This window comes from Chamaea fasciata, unplaced genomic scaffold (genome assembly GCF_029207755.1).
Source record: "Chamaea fasciata isolate MVZ Bird 193981 ecotype frontalis unplaced genomic scaffold, bChaFas1.0.hap1 SCAF_65, whole genome shotgun sequence".
NCBI lineage: Eukaryota > Metazoa > Chordata > Aves > Passeriformes > Sylviidae > Chamaea > Chamaea fasciata.
The window spans coordinates 429,405-448,331 of record NW_027094150.1 but is presented as its reverse complement, the minus strand read 5'-3'; the positions used below and the strand labels follow the sequence as shown (position 1 = coordinate 448,331).

The 18,927-nt window shown below is 43.5% G+C and overlaps 1 pseudogene; it reads right to left on the bottom strand.

Moving 5' to 3' along the window:
- Nucleotides 1–6,048: 6,048 nt before the first annotated feature.
- Nucleotides 6,049–18,619, bottom strand: LOC136304251 (tudor domain-containing protein 1-like; annotated as a pseudogene).
- Between the last annotated feature and the right edge of the window lie 308 nt (nt 18,620–18,927).

The following is an 18,927-nucleotide window of genomic DNA, read 5'->3' as shown; positions in this document are numbered from 1 at the left end:
GCTTCATCAGGACTTAATTGAAGTTTTGGAAAAGATCAAGAAAAACAGACAGAAAACCCTGGTAACTATTCATCACAATGTGAGAAAAATACATTATGTCATGGAAAGGGTAAGAAAAGATGCTGAACACAGGTGGTGGGATACCCTTTTTGGGTGGTCACCTACTGCCACAGGTATCCTGAACAAAGTGTGTCATCCCATTGTTGTTCTTTTGATTTTAGTTTTGATTGGTTTTGTTTTCTTAGCAATCTTATTCATTATGAATTGGAGATTGATGAAATGGTTAACGCAATTGATGTCTGTAATGAATGTACACAATCCATCATTATAAACTATAAATAGATTATATTTAGGTGAAAATTAGTTTTTATGATTAGTTTTGATTTTTATGATTTGATGTTTGGATGATTTGATGTTGGATTTTTGTGATTTGTTTTGATTATTTGAAAAAAATGGTTTTTAAAATTTGTTTTAAATTATTATTGATTGTACTTTTGCTAATTATTATTTTCAGAAATTGTTCTAATCAATATTGATTGATTCTGTTTCTCTTTTATTTCCTTTCCCTATTTTTCCTTTTCCTCTCTTTCTCTCTCTTTCTCTGTCACTCTCTCTACTGTCTCTGTTTTCTGGGATATGCTACCAACGTGGACGAGTCCTGAAGACTTCGCAAGACTACGAAATCCTGCTGAAGGAGCTCTCTTGATGACAATCGTGAGTCACGGGGTGGTGTAAGAGACGGTCCGAAGATCCCTCATCTGCCTCACAACCATCGTCAAGGACAGAGACTGAAACCCCTAAAAGGGACTTTAAAATCTCAACATAGGAGTTCTGGCCTGGCTGAGGTGAGATGTTGGCCGAGTGCTGCCTGCCGGTGTGTTTGATGGAAAAAACCCAGCATGCGTATTGAAACATCAGAACCTGAGCAGAAACAATGGGCAAGTCACGGTGAAGTGACCGCGCCTGCTGACTCGTACTGGTTGACACTGTACCTGCTGACGACCGACTTGTTCTGAGTTCTCAAAACGAACACACTGTAATGATTTCCCCCACCTGTTTGGCCAACTGCCTGTCGCTTCAAAGAGGACTATAAGGACCCCTGAGTTAATCACAGACTTTGAGATCTCCCCACAGAAGAAGACGGGTCTGTTGGCTGGACCACGAGGATTTCATCTCTCCGTTGGTAGCTATAACCCACCCCCACTTTCTCTTTCCTCACTATCCTTTATTTCCCTTCAAATCCCCTCTATCGCACTTCTGGGCACTAAATAAAAATGCATTTTGGATTGAGCAAACTGAGTTGTCCCCCGCTGTGTCTTTTGCGCCTTGAGATCCCTAAAACGAATCATCAGGTTCCCCGCATATATTTGCGGACCCTGACAGCTTTTCAGCTGCGGGGGGCAAGGGACAAAGGCAGCGTTAGAGACACATTGGGGCCACTGGGATGGACTGGGAGGCAGGGGAAAGCAAGGGGGTACCTGGGAAGAAGCCTGCGGGGAGCAATGGGGGGGTGCAGGAGCTGCTGTGTTCCTGCCCAGAAGTTGTGGGGTCCTGACCGAGAGGCACAGATGGGGCAGGGGCTGCGTCCTGAGTCATCCAGTGGGGTCCTGGGGTGACAGGGGCGAGAAGGCAACAGGGGCCCTGGGAAAGGGGGTTCCCTGGGAAAATTCCATGGGGCAGGGCTGGTGTCTAGGCGATCAGCAGGGGTGCACTGGGCCGTGTAGGACAGACTGGGATGACCTGCAGTGTGGTGGCCCTGTGGGGGTAGGGTCTGAGGCCGGCAGAATTCATGATACCCACAAGCAGTGTTTTCACTATTTCAACATTGTCTAAATCAATCTCCAGAGGGACCAGGAGACCTTGCAGGTCCCTGGGATGACCCTAGTGTCAGCAAGGGACAATAGGACCAAACTGCCCCTCCATTCCTAGAGGGGATGCCCTCCAATCCCAGCACCCCGCTCCTCATCCAGTGATCATTTTCAGCCCTTTTCAGGAGTGCCTGGAAAGGATTGCAAAGGTCTGGGCTGGATTGGGCCTTGTAGGGCTGTGGGGGGACACGGGTGCATGGATCAGGGTGGAGGTGCAGACAATGGGATGGGGGTTGAGAGCCTCCAAGGAGATGAAAGACACTGAAGTGGGGTGACCTGAAGAGCCCAAGGGACTGGGCTGAGGGTGTGGAAGGGGCCCTGTTGGATACAGGGGAGAAGAAAGGAATTCCATTGTAGGGACATGGGATTGCAAGGGAGGGGCTTGATGGAGACAGAAGAAACAGGATAGATGAGGACAAAACCAGAGAGGCTGGGAGATGGTTTGGGAGTAGGTGAGGAGTCCAGGAATGGCATCAGGAGACGGTGCTGCCGTGGACAGGGAGATAGGCAAAGGACTGAGGGGGAAAAGGGGGGAAAAAGAATTGGGAATGATCAGTGGGAGGGAATCCAACCAAGAGGAGAACCTGGAGAGGAGATGTCTGAGGAGGCCAAAAGGATGGGATGGTAGGCTACATAGGGTAGGATATAGGGACATTGTGATATTGGGCCTCATCTTGGCCTGTACTGGGAGGCACAGCAGGATGGGGAGGAGCAGGGCCATGCTGAGCAGAGCCACCTTCATCTTCCTATCACACTGGGCAGCTCTGGCTGAGGTGGCACCAGAGCGGGAGCACCTTAATCCCCTCCAGAACTTCTCCCTGCCCCCTCCCGTACATGCCTCAGGCCAAAACCCAGTTTAGCACAGCCCTCAGCCCTGGCTATGAGCCCAGCCCTGGCACAGAGTCCATCCCTCCTGCGGCCCTGGCATCTCGCCGACTTCCTGCACGGGCCGCCTGCCCCTGTAGGGCCCAAGTACCTCTGGGGGCCAAGGGATTTGGCAGGGAGCTGAAGGCAAGTGGATCCCTACTCCAACACTATCCATCCTCCAACAGTCCCCCAGATCCCCGCATCTCCCAGTGCTCCTCCCCTCCGGGAGCTTTCCCTGCAGGACACTCTAGAGCTGAACCCAGCCCCAAAGTGGAATGTGGGAGAACAATGGGATCATGGCTAATAGGATCAGCCGCATAACTGGGATCTCCAGGCAATGGGGAATGGTGAACACCTGCAGACACAGCTGAAGCTTTGAGAATTACTCAGCTGTAGCACTTGCCACATCCACAGCGCCCCATTTCTCAACCCTGCAGACACCAAACTGCTTCTGTCTCCAGCCCCAGAGCAGATTCCAGATGGGAGTATACCCTGCCTTGCCTCTCGCCCTGTCACACCTGCAGCCACTCTGCCATCTCAGAGTACCTGGCTCCCTCTCTGCACAGCTGCCCCGCGCAAAGACTCCCAGGGATCCCATCCCCAACAAGGCTCTAACTGCCCCAGGCTGGGACCTGCCCACAGCTCCCCAAGGGCCCTTGTCCCCACAGAGGGTCTCTGCAATGCCCTGGCAAGCCAAATACTAGGACAGTAGACATCTAGACACGTCCACACACACACACACGCACACACACACAGAGGGACACAACTCTGGGTTTGCTGAAGGGGTTTATTGATCATCCAACAGGAATGTCCCTGGGCTCAAGGGAAAACAGGGGAGTCATTCAGGGATGATCATCTCCTGATGCCTGTGGAGCTCCCTGGGCGGCTTCTGGAAGGGGCCGAGCCGGGCACAGCGCAGCTCCCGGCCGTCCGGCAGCACCCGCTCCCTGTGCAGCAGAAGGAAGCCGTGGGGCGGGCGCCCGGGCGGCAGCGGCGGCCGCGCCCTGGGGAGCTGCTGGGAGCTGCAGGGCGGGCGCCTGCGCCCCTCCCGCCCCGCCGCCAGCCGCTGCCTGTTGGCCGCGCTCCGGCGCCTGATGCGGAGCAGGAGGTCGGGGCGGTCGCGACGAAACCAGGGGTTCGTGTAGTGGCGCCAGGCGCCGGCATCGCCAGGCCGGCCCGGCACCTAGCGGCAGCCGTAGCAGTTGAGCTGGCGCAGGAAGTTGCGCAACCGCGTGGCCCGGAAGGTGTGCGGGGCCGGCCCCTGGGAGCCGCCCGGGCCGAGCGGCTCCCGCTCCAAGAGGCAGCGCTCGATGAGCAGCCCCCGGGCCTGGCTGTCCCAGCGCACGGAGCGGACGCGGGGGCTGTTCGCCAGGCGCCACAGCTTGGCGGGGAAGGTGCCGGCGCTGAGCCCGGCGGGCAGCGGCAGCTCCGCCATGGCGTCCATCGCTGACTGTGGCCACAACGGCCGGAGGGCAATGGCCGCAGCTCGGCTCGGCACGACTCAGCTCGGCACAGCTCGGCTCAGCGCGGCACGGCTCGGCTTGGCCAGGGCCGGCTCCCTCCCCTGTGCCCAGAGCGCTGCACACACTGCTCACCTTGGCCAGGAGTTACAGGGCAGCCGGCACAAGGGTGGCAATCCTCAGCCAGGCCTGCAGCCCTCGGCTGTGGTTTGCCTTTCTCTGCTCCTGTGCACGCTCCGGACGGCCGATGCCACCGGTCTGTGCTGTGCCCAGCATGGCCACGCTTCCCCTCGGGAGCAGTTGGCTGCCAGCTGGGCTCTGAGAGCGCAGGATTCGCCCGGGGCCCCCAAGAGGCACCCAGGGCCGGGCTGCTGCCTCTTGCAGCTCCAAGGGCCTCCTTGCAGCTGCCTCTGCCCAGGCTCAGGCTGCTCCGGGCTCTGCCAGGGCTCTGCTGGGGCTCCAGCCTGGGCAAGGTGGGGCCTGGGCTCACCCTGCAGCCGCTGACAGCTCTGCACCAGCTCTGCGCCTTTCCCAGCAGCCTCCCTGATTTTTCTTGCTGTCTCACTTGGGCAAAACTCTCCCCCAGACAAAGAGATTGCACTTAGGGATACAAATGCAAGTGGCAGGAACCCAAATGCTCTCAAGTCAGAGCTCAAGGCCTGCATCTGCACAGGGTATTTGGGCTGCCCCACTCGTCCTTTGGTTCTGCCTGCAAATGCCACCGCCCTTCCTGCCTCAAACACAAGTGCCACAGCTGGGTAAAACCCAGCCAGTGGGCCATATTCCAAAGGCACTGCGGTCTGGAGAGCATGACGAAAGAAGAGCCTACTCCCCCTTCAAACCGTACCAAAGAAGGCATCAATGTCACTTTCCACCTCTAAGCAAAAATGGACAGCTCAGAAGGAAATGTTGAGCATTCTCACAGGCTCAGAAGGAGGAGAATCTTCAAAATGACTTGAGGTTTCAGAAACTTTATTTACAATCCTAGGCCAAAATACTACCCTACAATCCTAGGCTAAAATCCTACTCTACAATCCTAGCTACAATCCTACTCTACAATCTTCTACGATGCTGGTGATGGAGGAAAAAGTTTTTAAGTGACTGGTCCATTCCTGTCAACTCCTTCCACTTCTTAAATGTAAGGATGAGTGGCACCAGGCTGGATGTAGGCTTGGCCGATGTTACAAATGGATGCTGCACAAAGGAAAACAAAAAGGCCAAGAATGAACCATTACTTTCCAAGCTAAGAGCCCCAAAGGCAGGGTAATCTTTTTTTCAATGAAAAGGGGATTGAGTCAGAGTAGGTCTAAGGAGCAACAGTGGGGCCACATTGGCACAGCTTGCTGCAAGAGCTGCTAAATGCCCCAGGCCTGGAAATATCTCCGGTCTGAGCATCCTGATCTCTTGAAAGAGGTCCCTGGTCATATTGCAGGGCACTTGGAGCAGATGACCCTTACAGGCCCTTGCCAGCCCAGCCCAGTCTAGGATTCCTGGCTGTTCTCATTTGAACAGCACCAAGAGTGGAGGTGAGGAGGAGGAGGCTCCCCTGATGCCTTGCACTTCAGTGCAGGAGGAGCCCGTCCCTGGGACACAGTTTCCCCTGCAGCCCCTTGGCATTTTACCTGCAGCAGCTCCTTGGCAGACCAGCGCCGCGCCTCGTCTCTCTGCAGGCAGCAGCTCAGGAAGTCACGCAGCAAAGGGGAGAGGAGCTTGGGCTGCTGCAGCTCTGGGATCCCTTTTGTGGCTATCAGGAATCGAGCAGCTTCAGAGTGCTCTAATTACTACTGTCTATAAAAAAACCCTGAGAAAAAGTGTCAGGATACATTTCATGAAACTTCCATGTTTCAGTAGCTATTACTCCTCCTACTCCCATTTTCTTCCTACACAGGGTTTCTTTTGAACTCTGGAAACATTAAAAAGAAAGTATTGCTTGGAGTGAATCTTACTTGCACTTTTAATTCCGTGCAGCAGCAGCTGGTCTCGCCTCCGTTACCTACAAAAACCAAAGTGAATGAGCAAAATACACAGGTACATTCCTTCCCTAATTTAAGAGGTAACATGTAGCATTGTCCAGGATTTTTAGAACAGAAAGTCATTTAGCCACCCCCTGTGCTTACAAGCCCTTCAGAATAAGTAAACTGAAGTAATCAAGCTAAAGTATGTACCTTGATGTGCAGGGTGCGAGTTTTCAGCACTGCAGAACCCGACCAAACCCTCCTTTAGCAGTTTGTCAGCTACATTCACAGAACCATTGTCAAACTGTTTCTCCACTGTGACTAAGTTAACATTTCCATTAATCCCTTTCACTGTAATTGTGACATATTGCTTCAATAATAGTTTTTTCAACTTGTCAAGCACTAATGGAGACCACTCAGCTTTCTCTATTCCTGCAAAAAAAGGAAAATCAAGTTTGTTGTATAAATAATTCCTTTAAGCTCTAACTTGAATCGTACGTACATGTTTTGGAAAATATGATGCTAAATTTTCCTAATACAAATAGCTTAAATTCTAGACATGATGAACTAAAATCATGTTTTCTAAACCAGCTTTTACCATGTTTACCAATATACAATTTCAGAAGATCATCATTTTGTTTACCAGTATTAAGGAATGAACACCACCACCTGTTCTGGTGGTATAATTTATAATGTTATTATTATTATGTTATAATTATATGAAATTTATAATGTTCAAGAAAACCAGTCAGGGGTTTTTGGGGTGGGGTTTTTTTTGCTTATTTTGGGGAGGCTTTTTTACCTGCAAGTGAACATGTAATTGTCTGAAAAGGCAGCTTCAAATAGGAATCTGTGATTGGCAGCACCTTTGAAAGGGGTAAAATTTCTGTGCTGCCATAGTCTCCATACAGTACTTTCACTGCAGCTTGGGAAACTTCCTGAACAACAGCCCTGTACCAATTGCCATTGCCTGAAAAGATTGGGACAAGAATGGTCATGTCTGAAGAATCATCTTATAAACACAGTTTATCCTGAGAATAAGAAACCATAGAGTTTTCCAGAAATTTTTAAATACTGTGGTGGATATATAAAAGGCCAATTGACAAGAAGCACAGTTAAGAGATCCATAAGCACTTTCAAGTTGTTTTTCCTTTGTCTAAAGCAAAAATGAAAGCTGTGTTTTACACTGGCCAAGGAAATGGAAGGACAAACGATTGTCTCACCTGAAAACTGAGCACAACAGGCTTCACCCAGTTTTGGTAGGAAGGGCTCTTTGTTACAAGATCTACAATAGTCCTCCAGTGAAATCAGGTCCTTAAGGAGCTTCTTTGGACCTAGAGAAAAAACCCACATTCACTAACCACATCTCAGTACAATGAAGAGCATACTTATGCCCCCCTGCTCCCACCTTTGATATAAAATATAATTTTTTTATATTTTCCTCCTGCCCAAGATACATTTCCACACGGTTCAGTTCACCACACACATTCATTTTATTAACTAGCTTGTAACAGTGACTTCTTACTGCTACTAGGAGCAATGAACACTTTTTCTTACCTTTATTTGGAGCTGGTACAGCATAGAACAAATTTGGGCTTACAACTTCTGTTACCCAGACAGACATGGTTTCATCTACAGCCAATTCAATTGACTTCCAGTGCCCAACTGAGGTTGCTAATAGAAATAGCAAGAAAATGCAGTGTTATCACTGTCCACCAAGCATACATACATTTTAAGGAAGTGTTATTTGATATTTAGAATAAGTTTTTCAATTTCAGACACAAATACATTATCTTCCCTTCAGGAAGACAAATCTAAACCAAGATAAATTATCCTAACTTTGCTGCTCATAAACTGTTGGCATATAAAAATAGCTCAAGTAAAAAACACCTCAGAAAAAATAAGATCCTGAAAAGCAAACATGAGAAAAGGTTCAGTCATAGAAAACTTCTAATTCTCTGATTCCCACAGAGTCAAACAACCTTCATTTGAGACAAACACAGCTATTTTTACCTTTCTCTTTTTGTCTGTAATGCCACCTGCAAGGCAGCTGGTGTTCAACTGTAAAAACTGACAATATAACCAAAACTATGCATTGATATTAACTGTAGTTAAAAAAGAAAATAACAGTTAAAGGCTGGAATACTGAAAATTCTTTTTAAATGTAAAAGTTAACATTCCTTTAATTACCTTTTTGGTCAACAGACTTGTCTGGGAACTTATTTTTATCATGTAGAACTTCTTTTACAACCAGATTTTCTGAAGTTAGTATCTCATTGATCGTTTTTGGACAATCTGTGGAATTGTCAGTAAGCACTACACCTGCCCCATCCTCAGAAATAGAAGTTACTGTGGCTTGAAGCTCTAAGCCTGAAGTGTACATATGAAATCTTTTTGTAGCTTCTGGATTCCATTTGCTATTTCCAGGCTTTATACCTAGGAAGTAAAATAACTGTTAAAATATCTCCCTTCATTAATATTAATTTTCCTCAGCATTATAATTTCCTTTAAAAAATTTCTTTAGAGCATACCCTGAAATATCAAGGCCACTTTTACTACCCTAGGGCAACACATTGTCCTTCATCCTGTTAACTGCTCTCCCTCCTCCTCCTTTTTTCTAAATGCCAACATTTCCTCAGGACTCCAAAGTTTCATCTTCTATATTTTATGATTCAACCAAGTAAATCCTTAGCACAAACAACACCAGTAAAACTGTTTTTGAATCAGTATAATCAGACCTTTTTATCAAAGAAGCAGACAAAACCTATGTGTTTTAAGAGTGGGTGGGTGGGGGAACTGCAAAAGACACTTGAACAAAATGAGGTTTTGAGCTTATTCCTGTTTCCACATTTTTCATTTTTAAACCAAACAGACTACATCAGAAAGAAAGAAAAATTCTGCAGAATTTTGAATGGTGTGGAAAAGGAATTTGCAGAGCATTGAGAAACAGCCAAATACAAGTACAAATACAAGTACAGTGCCAAATGAAAGAGAACTGAAAGGCCAACTTGCTTCATTAAAACAGATTAGCTCCCTTGCCTTCAAAAATTTTGAGAAGTAAAGTTGAACAAAAGCACATTTATTCCTAGCAGGGCAACAACCAAAAACCAGAAAGCACTACAGGATGACGCAGTGCTAAACAAGCACCCTTTGACCAGTGAAGCAGTAAGTGAAATCCATGGAGATCACTCCAGAGAACTGGCAGGAGTTCAGAGAAGTGAAAGCAAACAAACAAATCCAAAACTACAGAATTACAGAGCTCTGCAGAGTATTCCCTGTCACCACCTCCTTCCCCCAAAGCAGCAAGTCTCTAAAAGCAAGAGCCCTTGTAAGAGAAAGTTCACAGGATTCACCTGAGAGTCAGCATTTAATGGCTTGAAATGGAAGTTTCAGGAACGAGGATGAGATCAGGAGGATATTATCCAGTAGTACCTCCTCAGTATTTCCATAGTCCACAAAGCTCACTTGAACACTCCCATCTGAAGTGACATCTTGCACCACCCCACGGTACCAGTTACCATCCTCTAATTTTAGAAAAGATTAAAGAAAAGATTAATAATTACTTCACAAATTTGCTAAGTTTACCAGCCTTCACTTGTTAGTAAGTAAAAAAAAATTCTTTGCTGTCCTCTGCCAATGTAAACTATCAGCTAATTTTTCATGCTCACCCTATAAAAACAAAAGCATTTTAAGTCTGTTACTTGCCAGAGTAGAAAGCACAGCAAAGGTCTCCAATCTCAGGCTCAAAAACATCTGGAGGTGTTTTCTGACAGTATTCAGACAACGATTTGTTAAGTGAGTTTAGAGCAAGTGACTCTGAAAAAACAAGATGAGATCAGTGAAATGAGCTGACTTAAATTTTATCAATGCTGTTCACTCTACAGTTTCCTTGTTAACTTTCAAATGCATTCCTTGACTATGTAAGCCAATGAACAAACATCCCTGACTTTTTAAGAGCTACCCCATATTTTTTGTTTGAATGCCTTTAGCTCCCTCTTCAGCCACTGAATTTTGTCACATTCCTTTTCTAGCACTTAAAAGGCCAGTGGTAATCAGAAGTCTTTATATAGGCTTCTGATAGAGAAACAAGATTCCTTTTTAACTAATCCAATAGGAAGTCACATCTCAATGGCTGCACTTTCATTATTAGATCTCTTTAAGTTTTTATAAATTACAAGAGCGTACTAGAAGAGAGCTCCAGTAAACACTGTCTTGGCACAGGGAACATTTCTCTTACTTGCTTTTATTAACAGAATCAATAAATCATGAAGGGTGGAAAAGACCTTCAAGATCATTTAGTCCAACCATTAAGTCAGCACCACCATTATCACCCCTAAGTACCATATCCAGATGCCTCTTGCACACTTCCAGAGGCAAGAACTCTACCACCTTCCTGGAAAACTTATTCCAATGCCTGGCCACTCTTTCAGTGAAATACAATTTAAGATATCCTTTGGCTAGGTTATGGTAACTCTTTCACTCTCCTCTACTGCTTATCTTCAACATTTTCAGATTTCAATACCATGATCCAATTTCTTTGTCACTCCACTTGTATTCTTAGACAAAAACTCCAGAGGAAAGCCTTCGTGCTGTAAGCTGACTTGACACAGTAGTTCATTAGAACTATAATAAATGACAAATCAGACAGAATTAAGCTGAATAAACTTACCATGGCTGTTTGAAATCTGACAGTAGAATTCTCCAGGATTGTACATTGTACATACTATGACACTGAGTGTTTGGTTAAGAGTTAATTTAATCCACTTGCACATTCCTTTGTTCGTTGTGTCCTCTAGAGAGGACAGAGAAAAGCACAGAATTAAAAGAAATTAAAGTAACTTTTACAGGAAAAAAAAATAATCCCAAATGCTTATTCCCATCCTCGAATTTCTTGTTATAAACTGTCCAACAGACTAATTACCAGTGAGAGCCTCTTTGCAGACTAAAACCAAGTAAGAAAAGCATGCCAGCTGTTTGATGCATTTCTTCATTATCAAAAAGAGCAAGCCATAGATAAGAGGGAAGAGTAACCACACAGAAAGGTAAAGACTAGCTGGCAGCAGCCTGGGCAAGAGGGACACTGGGGAACCTTGGTTCCTGCAAACTGGGTAGGGAGCATAGAAGAGGGAAACTACTGTCACCAAGGCTACTGGAAACAATCTAAGGAGGAAGAGCAAAAAAGATTACTAGAAAGACTGGTCACAGAAATTGACACTGTATATTATACTCAGGCACCTGAAAGAAGCTTATGGACTTGTGAAGGCTGGACTTGATGAGCCAGACTGAAAAGTTTACTAGACAAGAGCTTGCATTCTCTGTGCCCACTCTAGCAGGAGGTTAAATAATGCCAGTGCAGCAAGATGTGTTCATACTCACCATGGGCTTGCTCATCATCACTCCCTCTGGCTGCTGGTAGGGCCATGCTCAGTTTCTCAGCTGCCCAGCCTTCCTTGATGAGAAGGCTTGATGTATTTACTGCTGGGGTACCTGATGCATCTGTAAGCTCCACCACAGATCCAGAACTCTCTTTATCCACTACTTTTACTGTCAACACTTTGTCTTTCACCAGCCTTTTCATGTAAGAAATACCTTCTGAGGTCCATGATCCCAAGGGTGGCTTTACATCTAGAAAGTCACATAGTATGGAAAGGTTTGAGGTCAGTCCAACTCTCATCAATGTGTGGACAGGTACAACAACTGCAAGGACATTCTGAAATATTTGTCGCATCTCGTAGATATGCCATAAAAGTTAAGAATTCTGGAAATAATGCCTACCATTACCTCCATCCTTCCCCATGTTTCAATGTGAGATAACTACAGGTGTGATGGTTATGTAATACCACTTGTTGTTCCCCTGTCTAGTTTGAAACTTTCATACCTGCCAGGCTACATCTTATGGCTTGAGCTGGCAAGTCCATTAAGCTTGGAATTATAGGACGAAGTCTGGTCAGTGGAAGAGAGTCAGAATTACCATAATCCATATAGTCCACTAAAACTGTGTCTTCAGAAGCATAAGCTGTAACAGCAGCACGATACCAAAGGCTGTCTTCTAGAAAGGAAGATACAGATGTAATGTCTGAGAACACAATTTTACTTTTTTTGACAGGCCAATATAAAAATACATCCATCCCAGAACAGCTCAGGACTACCAGGTGTTGGCTAAGTAGCATTTTGAGAAGCAGTCTATCAGAGCAGCATCATTACATATAATCCCATTTGTTCTGTGCTTCTTTTGGGGACTGAAATGTCAAAGATATACTTATTTCCAACCCTGGGGAAATAGTACTTAGCAACATAAAAACCACAAATTTTCCATTCTATTCTAAATAATCTGAATCCAGTATTAAGAGTTTGCTCAATAAAGGGACATTTTAAATTTGGTACTTTACAGATATCGTTTTTAAATCACTACCAAGCATTATCCACAGCCAAAAACCAAAACCAAAAAACTCTATATGAAACATTTCTGAACATAATTACAAAATGCATCTTTTTGGTAATAAATTTAAGTGACATAACTTAGTATTTGCACTCCATTTTTACCTGTGAACTGGGCACAGCACACATTGCCAGCAGCAGGACGGAAAGATGGACTACTGGGAAATTTGTCACAGTATTCATTAAGAGATGCTTCAAGCTCAGCAAGTTGACCTGATGTTAAAACACATAGGGTTTGGAACACAGCCTGTCTTGCAATCATTATAAAATAATTAAGCTCAAAGCCTGGAAGAACATCTTGTAATCTAATGGAGATTATTTCAAATGTTTAGCATTGATCAGACTAGGGCTCCTCAATCATTAACATCCAAGAGAGAGCCCTCATGTGTGTCAGGGAACAGACAGGGAAAACCAGTGATGGATTTTTTCAGCAAAGTGACAAAGTTGATGCCAGTGCAAATTGAAAGCAAGCTAGTGGAGGCATGCCAAGAAGAAACCAAGGAAGACAGCTCTTCCAACAACAGGCAGATGATGAGGTAGGCCACTTCTTCCCAAAGGACACAATTTGCTACTGATTACCCAGAATTAAAAGGCTGCACATGGACACAGATGAAAAAATCACCTTCCTCCAGCCACTGCGTACCAAAGAGAAAAATGCCATACTAGGAATTCTACATCCCATTTCCAGCCCATCACTTACGGGCATTTTGCATCCGCTGACAAAAAAAGGTGTCAGGATTTTAATGTGAGAAACCACACCAGAAAATTCATCTCCGATACTTAAAGAGACAAACTTGGCAACTGAATCAGCACAGTGAGAGGAGTCTTCATCCTCGGGGAATTTTTTTGCACTTCCCTTCGAATGGTTTTCTGATACTGCACATAAAAAAGAAAAAAAGGTTGCCAATCAAAAGCTAGCTGACTTTGAAAATATAAACATACTGGAATAGTTTATTCTTTCTATTGATACTTTGGATTTTGATAGCTCCTGTCCTATTATGAAATTAATGCTCACATAATAACCACTACACAAATGTTATGTACTATATAAATATATATGAGCTAATGCCAGTAGTGACCTGAAGGAAGCTCCATTAGCCAACATTTTTAAGTCTGAAGTGATGCTAGTGAGCAGCTAGAATATTATGCAGCCCAGAAGGACTTAAAATTCCCCAAGTTCAGTTTGATTTGCTTGCTTACCATTTGGAAAGTCTCCTTTGGCATCACATCCTGAAGTTAAAGGAGGCTTCATTTCTAAGGGAACTTTATTTAGGCAGTCTTCTAAAATACAGATACAAGAATAAATGATTTATCATACAAAATAGCCATCAGCTAGTTTCACTTCAGAACCACCCCCTGAGCCAGATCTATATCCCTATCACAAGGTGAGCATGTTCTACTTATTTGTTCAGCACTTAGTGTTTAAAATGCAAAACAAAGGTAATTTCAGAGCAGCTCAACTACTTGAGTTCTCTGAGCACATTCACAGCTCCAAGACTGTCTGACTTCATAAAATGAGCAAAGCAGTAACAATCAACATTTACCTGCAGCCCCTAAAGACTGTGGGCTGAAAAACTGATCATAGCTTTTCAGACACAAGGATTCGTAACTTACCTCATTATTTACAATACTGAGTACGGAATGATTTAGTTGAGATGTCTTTGTAAATTCGGGTTTCTCAGCTATTACATACTCCATACCTGATGCATGAAGCCGTAGTCCTAACTTTCAATACCATTATGTTGCTTTGATTTTTTTAGTTTTCTGATGTTTGCATTTTTGTAGTGGAGTTTCTCACGTTTCATGTAAGCTTAGCAAGGTATTTCAGGCACTGACATTTTATGGAAAGGTGAAATAAAGTAGAATTGAAAAAAAAAAGTCAAGGGAGTGGTTGGGAAAGGGACAAGAGGGAGGAGGGCAAAAGAAAAAGCACTCATCTTTTACAGGTGTTGGGGAGGGCTGTTTATTGTGGTAGGATTTTTACCCACACAATCAAGCACTTACGAGAATCTGGAAGAACAACATCTACAGCAAAACTCAACCTCACTTCCTCCTGTAATATATCAACACCAGTTAGTGAATAGCGCTTTCTCATGAGCTGTGGAAAAAAAAGCTGGCAATGCCTACATCACATCCTTCTCCTTTTGGAACATAATGGGAAAAGAAACACTTAATGGACTGGAAATAATTATAATTGGAACAAGAGGGGATAGTAGATTATTTCCCCCTAAGTGACTAAATAATTAAGGCCTTCAGAAATATTGCCTTGCATATTAAAGCTGCTTCAAGTGGGGCTTGAAGTGCAATCAATTCAACTACCTTCTGCACTCTCTTCCAAAGAACTGGCAAATTAAGGTAAAAATAAAGAATCCCCAGAAGTTGAACTACCCTATTTAAAACAAGTACAAGTTATGTTTAATATGAAGCTGTTCAGCTGTAGCTCCTTAGAGTAAGGAAGTTCAAGAAACTCTGCAAAGATACACTGAACATCAATGAAGAACAAGACTCACACATTCTCCTGGAGACTCACACATTCACCTCCTCACACCTGTTTTACAGGACAACTCAGCTAAAATTCCTAGTTATAACACTCTCATAAATGAGAAGAAAAGAATTCCACCTGCTTTCCTGTAACCTTAACACCCCAGAGTAGATTAGAGCTGCTGCTTTATCTGCTGGCATCCATTTTTAAAAAGTCTAATTTAATGTAACGCACCTTAATATCATTCAACATGCAATCTGAGCTCTCTTCTACAGAACTTTTGAGAGCTTCAAAAGGTGAACAAGATAAAAAAGCCCCTTTCATTCTTTGAAAATAAAGTGACTGCAGATTTTTTATTCATATTGTGCAACCATTTGGTAAAAGGGCCCTCACCATCAGTTGATCAGTTTCATTAGAACCCAGTCACAAGCACACACACAACAGGAACTAACAGGATGAGCTAACAGAAGTCCCATGACATGTAGCTTCCTTTCTAAATTCCTTCAAAAAGTTACACAGATGAATAAGCTACTTCAAAGAAGTACATGACAAAGGAGTTCTACAGGCTAGTTGGAGGTTTGCAAACTTATTCACCTTCATAGATGTGATCCCAAGAAAACACGAAGAAAAATCAAATCCTGCAGAAGAGTTCATAGGAAAACTGGAAGAAATGTTTGGCTCAAAGTAAGATCAAGAGATTTCAACACATTACAAAGGAGAACTGTGTCCTCTAGTTCCTTCCACAGCAAAGAAAAACAGCTTACCTGCATCTGTTACTGTAAAATACATTAAATGTATTTCTCTAATAAATGTCCAAGGCTCTAGGTCAGCTCATGATTTTGTCACAGAAACAAGACACCAGAAGTTTTCTGAATTGGACACAATACATCTGTATTCTAAGTGCTTCTAAGAGCTCTAGAAGTAACAATTTTCTGAATGCGTCCCCCAGTAACTTTTCGTTTGAAGCACTGATCTTTCTAAAAGGAGGAACTTGTTCATTTCCCATACAGGTTAAATGAAGCACACTGTCACTCACTCACAGCAGATCCATTCAAGACATAGTCAAAATCGTATTCCATACCTTAAGACAAACTTCTGTCTTGGATTTGCTATTACTTAAACTGTAATCAAAGAAAAACATGTCAACTTGAAGAACCAAAGACTGACAAGTAGCATTAATAATACAATCTACTTGCAAACAGATAAAAGGCTGTGTTCATAGTATGTGATTTTTGCCACCCCTTATTCCTCATTCACTATAATGCAGAATTACAAATAAGGTAATATGTAATAATGACAGGCATAAGATAATGCAGTTCTAGCCTAAGAATAAGCAGGACATTTTACTGTAACAGTGCCTTCCCATGGTCATTTATGTTGTAGTGGGAAGGACGTGGTCTTTCTGTGAAGATTATTTGGCAGAATTTCCAACAAACTTACTTCTGTTTAATGGGATCACAAACTGCTCTGTGTGTTGGCCAGTCTTTTTTCTGACAATCTGCAGAGCAATAGTATATTTGCAGATACTGTGAACATCTGAACTTCCCTAGAACAAACAAAAAAGATGAGAAGTCTGAGCAAAACACGTGTTGGAAGGAACAACTGTTTAAATAACTGCTTTACAAAAACAACTTCCCTGCAATTCTAAGCAAATAAAAATAGGCATTTGTATTCACATACAGCTATCAGACATTGTTGCCCCAAATGTCCCAAATTCCTTCTACTTCTTTTTTCAAGGAAAAAAACCCACCACTTTTGATAAGGAAATGCTGTCTTCTGCTTGTCAGTTCTGTTACTCCAACTATGTTCTGAACAGTCTGTACTTGTGTCTGAGAGTTAAAAATATACATCCATTTAAAGACATTCCTGAGCAAACCTGATCTAGTTTCACTGATAAATGTACAGTATGTCACAGACTACAGGACAGCACTTACCAAACAGACCACGACGACGGCAAGTGCCCCCTTTACGGGGTGGTACTAATAAACTCAAGAAACTCTTATCACAGCGAACAGAAAAGGCACCCTTGGAATATTGCCATTTCTTTGGCTTCCCATTTATCCAATTAGAATGTGACACCTGTGGAAGAAAAACTCGAAGTCATTCTTACTGGAAAGAAGCTGCCCGTTGGGGTAGAAATATTCTAATACACAAAAATATGACAACAAAAGGAGACAAAACTTCTAAGTTCTAGAAGGAGAAATACATGCTGGTAATTCCTGCTATCTAGAAATGCTCAGAACACTTGGGGCAACTATAAAGTGAAATAACTCACAGTATTTTCTTTATCAGATGCAGCTATGCAGTTCTCTCTACCAGTTTTGTCTTCCATAGAACTTCCTAGAAGCAGAAGTATTTGCAAAAGGGATCTGATTACCAACGCTAACACATGCCTATGTTAAGGAATATTTGCAGGAAGAAACAAGGCTCTTGGCTACTCCTACTATTCTGCCAGCCCATTTGAGTGAATGGAGATGCCTGGACCATGACACACTCTGGAAGTCACTTGTTTTCATTCTGATACCACATTTGTTCAGTAATGCAATCAGTGGTATTACTAAAACAACAGTTTCACCTTTTGTGCTTATCACTCAAGACTGAGAAACAAAACACTCTGAAAGCAGAGATTCTGACTTTCCACTGAGTGCCTTATAAACCCTCTGACTTTTTCTTTACCAAACAATTTGTAGAAGACATTCAGCTAAGCCTGCATATCAGTATAGTAGGAACTCTCTTTATAAGTGGGCAACTCATCCAGCTACAAAGAATTTGTTTCTGTTCTAGGCTACACATGCCATTCACATCTTGTCCCAGCCTGGCAGGCCTGTCGAAGGTCTCCACTGAGACAGCACAAAGCTTACGTGGCCTTTTTTTTCCCCACCTGGAAGCAAGTTAATCCTGTAAACTCTGCCTGAACTACAACTCTTGCCTGACATGAAATCAAACTCCATGAGCTCTCCAGACCTAAGGTGTTTTTACATAAAGCTAGTTCAGATCTCCCAAAGTGAAGCCTTCCCCTCTCCCCAGCTTGGAGTAAGAGACCATGGATCAGACAGTACTGAGGCACTTAAGAAGCAAGAAACATTGCTGAAGGAACTCCAACTCCCACTTATCAGTCCAAATTCCCTAACACTTCAATTATCCTGGTGGGTTTTTTTAGTTTCTGAGACATTTCAGCAGGCAGAAGTTTGGATAATTAGTAGCTGTATTTATAAGCTATACTCATACTAATGATGTGCATCAATAATAAAGCATATACACAATCACAGAAGAATAAAATCAAGATACCTCTGTCAAGCTTAGGACAAAGTCTCTCGTTATTGCACTTGTGCTGCTGTTAAAACTTTCTGTACTGTTTCTACATTTGCCAAAAACACCCTCTACTGTCTGCTTACAAAATATTGGATTTTGTTAGATATTTCAGAAACTCAGCCTCAAAACTAAAAGTTTTCAACAGTAAGTTTGTACCTGTGACCCTGCTGCTTAAATCTGCATCTGCAACTTCATTATGTTGAAGATTAAGTGGTTCTGCCATCATGTAAAGGTTACCATGAGAGTATAACCAAAGGTGGCTGTCAGCCAGGTAACTGCAAAAGCATGGATTTAAAGATTAATTCAGGTAGGCACACAAATGAAAGCATTTTTGGGTCATATTCTGAAGATATATTTAAGCATTCACTTTGGAAGGCTAATTCTCTACCATCTATTTCTTCTATTTGCACAGCAAAACACTTTCTGCGTTAAAGAACTCAACAATGAATACTGCAGATTGATGAAAATTCCTTTAGGAGAGGATCACACCGACAAACGGGAGTGACCATCAACACCTGCAGGTGAAGCTCACTGTGTTACTGGAG